Source organism: Bombus vosnesenskii, unplaced genomic scaffold (assembly GCF_011952255.1).
Source record: "Bombus vosnesenskii isolate JDL3184/JDL3185 unplaced genomic scaffold, Bvos_JDL3184-5_v1.1 scf7180000015298, whole genome shotgun sequence".
NCBI classification, from domain to species: domain Eukaryota; kingdom Metazoa; phylum Arthropoda; class Insecta; order Hymenoptera; family Apidae; genus Bombus; species Bombus vosnesenskii.
In genome coordinates this window covers 24,697-29,875 of record NW_022883926.1, presented here as the reverse complement: position 1 = coordinate 29,875, position 5,179 = coordinate 24,697, and the positions used below count along the sequence as shown (strand labels likewise).

General features: G+C 29.8%; 1 long non-coding RNA gene across 1 annotated transcript; it reads right to left on the bottom strand.

Moving 5' to 3' along the window:
• Positions 1-1,287: 1,287 nt before the first annotated feature.
• LOC117241118 lies at positions 1,288-4,594 on the bottom strand. The gene is made up of 3 exons (XR_004494902.1): positions 4,459-4,594; positions 1,675-1,789; positions 1,288-1,371 (listed from the first exon to the last, which is right to left on the bottom strand). It is a non-coding gene; the product is annotated as an uncharacterized LOC117241118 (long non-coding RNA).
• Between the last annotated feature and the right edge of the window lie 585 nt (positions 4,595-5,179).

The following is a 5,179-nucleotide window of genomic DNA, read 5'->3' as shown; positions in this document are numbered from 1 at the left end:
CAATGCCAATCCATACCAAAAGTCATCTGAAATAAATCGCAGGATTGTGTTGGCGACTTTTAGAGAACGGAATGGAAAAGATAAATTTATTTTGTGGGCTAATGGATATTTTTCAGGGATCGGCTATCAATAGATACTATGGCTGTCCGGAAAATTTACATTCTGTTGTCTTACGGGTATCTAATCGTCCAATTTCGAGAGCTACCGAAAAAGACAGAAGAAAAGTTAGCGTTTCGGAAGAGAGAACGCCAGGAAAATGAGAGAATTGAATTTTTCGTTCGGGCTTGCTACACTCCTCGGGAAACACAGTAAGAATGTGCTTGATATAATTGTAAAATCTAGGTTTCCCAATCTTGCAGCGTTGCATGGGAGAATAAAACGGGCACAGAACAGTACAACGATTAGTATGAAGGTGACAAAGATAATTGCACTATAAACCATATCAGTGCTGATAAAGTGGAAACTTATGTCATCACAGTAATGTTTATGAGATCAGGAAAGAAACATCATGCCAAGTATAGTACATGTATTGGAGATGGAGATAGCGAAACACATAAAGACATTAATCCATACGAAGACATTGTTGTTTAAAAGAAAGAATATGTTGGTCATGTATAGAAACGAATAGGCACAAAGCTAAAGGACGCCAAATAATGTTAAATAAACTGTTTTCGGATAATTACAATAGCGTTTTCACAAAAAGTGGAATTTCTAACTTGAGAAGGACAAACACAATAATTTGTAAATGTCCTAGGAATAGCGAAGAGTATAATCCATGCATGTTTTAAACCAGTTAAAGCTGGATTCCAAGTCACTTTACACAAAGTTCATCTGAAACAGAACTTTTGTTTGTAATTGCTTTTGTTTGTATTTGCTTTTTAGATGAATATAATTAAGTGCTGTGGTCAAAATCTGAACCCTCGTCAATATTTTATTGCCGATCTATTAAATTTGTATTTATGAAAGAAAATGAGGCATTGGTTAGGGAAGAAGGTAATAATGGAAATAAATAATCTTTCTCCCAATACATACAATTCAAACAATGATAATATAAAAGTTATCTTTGCTTTGCGCTTAGCCATGTTATACGGCAGCGTTGGTAATATTTTATCAAATATAAATGTTGGTCCCAAAATGTTGTACCGGTGGAGAATCTTCAAAGAAAATGAATTCGATAGAAATTATTCAAAACCCTCGCGTGTGCAGATATGTCGACGTTAGCACGCGAGCTAAGAATTTAATCGTAATTCGACCGTGCCAGTTTGTCCTTTCAGGAAGAAAACAACTTTATTGACTGGACAGTTCTATGTAAATATTTATAAATCGCACATTAAGCGAACTTGTTTACGAGTTAAAATCCAAAGGTCTCAGCTGTAAGAACCACAAGAAAAGATAAAAGAGACCTACCTTCAGAATTTCAACCTCATAAACGTCGTGAGGTAAACTGTTTTCTTTTTGGGCTCACTCAAAACAGAATATTGGTATCGTATGATCCCAAGAATTATGATCCCATTAATACAAATATGTATATAACAAAACAAAAATGAAACGTATTCTTTTCATTTGTAATTTTAAATAACGCATAGAAAACATAACGCATACATGGAGTTTATCACCTTCTTTAAATGGTATAATGCATTCCATAATTAAAAGCGAATAAAGAAACGAACTTACCAAAGCACCATAGGAAAGAATTTATGAAGTTTTATCTTACTCGGAAGTCAGTTTGCCTGAATATCACAAAATCCATTCACCTTAAATTTCTGGCAACGAGAACTCTTCAAATTTCCTAAAAAATGAATTTTAACAGACTTTTTTTTCAATTTTTTAAATTTTAACAGGCAATGTAATATTTTAACAGATAATTTAACATTCTAACAGAAATAGTAACAAGGGAAAGATAGCGTGTGCAAAAATGCGTGAAAGGGCATTTAGAAAAATCGAAATAATTGGAAATATAATTAAAAAGTGAAGAGAAAATATCATGGGTTTCATGCCTGGAGCATAAATGTGAAAAATTTCCGCTTTTGTAACAAATTCTACATCCTTTTCTTTTTTTGTTTAAATTGAAGTGTGCATTGAATTTCATGACAAAATAATATATATTCATATATAAATATCAAAAATAGTAGTCATTTTCCTTAGTTTATTTATCAAAATGTCATTTCCTTATATTATTATGGTACAAAGAATTATATATATATATATATGATGTATAATGCAAAATAAGGATATAAAAATTAAAATTGATTTCACAATTACACTTGAATATGGTATGAAAAGTAAGGTTTGAAAGAACATTTCAGATACATTGATTTCCGGAGTTATTTAATTGCTTTTCATGTTTAGTTGTAAATTTCCACAATTGGCCAAATTGCAAAATTCATGCGATTGACATTAAGGAAACAATATAGAGTGTAATAAAAGGAAAACAAGAAAATACAAATTCTGACAGTGAATTTAGTAAAAAATCAAGAAAAGTAAGACAGACGTTAGGAAACTATAGCAAAATAAAAGAAGCTCGAGAGGGCAGCGGTAACCATAACAATAAGAAAGAAACACAAGAGAAAGGTCTCTAAAATAAATTACAAAGTGTAAAATAGCAGTAGAAGACAAAAAACAAATAACAAGTAGGAGCAAGGAAAATAAGTTATACAAAAAAGGAAATGAAGAAATGATTTTAAATCAAACCTTAAATCCTACAGAAAGTACATATAATGTTGAAGGGAACAAAGAATATGAAAGACAAATTAAAGAAGGTAAAAAAAATTTATCATTAATTAAGAGAGATTTTATATTATAATAGAAAGATACCAGAATATAGAAAAAGGTAGGAGAAAAGAAAAGAAAATGAGCAGATGAACAAAGCAAAATGGGCAGAAGAAAGAAGCAAACTAACAAAAAAAGTGAGGTAATAGAAGAGTCAGACAAAATTAAAAGAAGAAAAGAGAGGAAAAACTATTATTATAAAAAGGTTGTAAATAAGAGATAAAGTAGAAGAACCCAAAATGAAATTAAACATAAATAGATTAAACTTTGTTTCAGGGCATCACTCTTTTCTGGTCATTGTTTGTATCCTCTAATGTTATTTCATGAATATGAAAATGAATATGAGAACGAAAAATAACAGTTTTGAGTTTAGTGATCAATTGTTTCACAAGTAGTGATCAATATATAAATTGATGTGGCAAAGGCAACTTTTGGTATTTTGTACGAGTGGAAAAATATATATAACCCAACTTATATTATAGCGAAAACATTCATGTTATGGACAGAAATTAATGCTTTAATGGTAATCTGACATAAAGACAAAGTCAACCATACACAGTGTAGGTATATGGTATAAGAATATGGGTTCTCCACTACTCAACAAGAATAGATAAAATACAAACACATTTCTTAAAAAGAATATTATACATACTGAAATACCATGTAATGCCAGATTATGTGATTAAAAGCAATAAGAATAGTCTTGGAACACAAAATAATAAAATGAGGCATAAACTACATGTTAAAACTGGCAAACATGGGAGAACACATAATTAGACAGGAAAACAGTGCAAAAAGTAATACACACATAATAAACTCAAATAGAGTTACGAAGCCGATGGTACAGAAATAATAATAAATTTAAACTGAACAATAATAGAAGAAATAACACAAATACTTGCTGGATAAAAGAAAGAAAGAATAGAATAATCTACTTATAGTGAAGTATATAAATATGCTAAAAATATAGAAAAAAATAATTAAAGTTTCTTGCATATGAAACTGCTATTAATAACTAAAAGGATAATCAAAGTTAGAGTAGCTGGGAGACAGGAACGATCAGTGAATGCAGAAAATAGCATAAAATACAAAACAGATGAAAACAAAATGTATAATATGTGTAAGAAAAATATATTGGATAATATTAAGAATTTACAACAAAATTCATTAAAAAAGAACAATAGGATGGTGATTTTTTTTCTGACAAAGAAAAATAGTTACAAGGACTGACAAATTTTATTAAAAAGCAAAAGCAGCATTAAGCTAAGATCATTTTATCATAGAAGAATAGCAATTCAGACAAATTCACAAATTATAATAATCTAAGAACAACTTAAATACTTTGTTATGTTTGTTTTGCAGTAACCAACAAATTTAAAGACTTAGCCTAAGTATAAATATGCCATAAATAATTCTATGTAGAAATAAACATAAATAATATTAAATAAATAGAACTTTTCTTATTGAAATGTGACAGTCTGTAATAAAAGATAAATTAAAAAAGAAAAAATAACTTTAACAAAAAAGAAATTTATAAAAATTTATTCTTAAAAAATTGTGGCCAATCAGATACGTGAAATAAAAGATTATTAGAAGAAACATGATTAGTCTACAAGAAGATCATACGAAAGGAGAAATGAAACATGTACCGTATTCTCTCAACATACGATTGCGAAGAAGTTTACTTACTCTATATTTCATTTCCGAACTTCTTCGTTTCCACGCAGTCATAGCAGTTCAGAACTATTTTATGAAAATCAAGAATTTCCTACATCAAATTATTTGATTTGCAAGACCTCATATATTTCTAAATTACTTACACAAAATTAGTACAGCCTATGAACAATGCAAACATTAAAAAGAAATAAGCGATACAGTACCCCAAACAAGGACAAAGGTTGAAATAAGACAACAAAAATAGCAGTTATTATTCAAATTTGTATGAAAAATCCTTCAGAAATTAAATTCTTCTTTTAATGAAAGACGGTTATGTATATGAAAATAAAAAATGCAGTAAAAATACAAAAAATATAAAAGAAGAAAACTGTATTTGTTATTACGACTTACTTTTGCATGTAGAATAATTTCCATTTCGGTTACTGCACTACCCCTGTTATTAAATAGGTTTTGGAGTTCGATATTTAATTGATTCACACAGATTCAGTTTTTATATTCTGTATTTCACCACCATGTACAGCCATATGAACACACCGGATACTCTCAGATAATTAACACGTGGCAGAAGCCAAAACAAAAGGGCGTCGTTAGAAGTCGTACCAACTTCGCATGTAGGAACTAGTGATCATACCAACATGACACTTATCTCAACAGATTAAACAGTACTGAACTCTATGATGATGCGCTAGCATGATATAATGTCGACGACGAGGTAGCGTTGTTTGCTGATTGG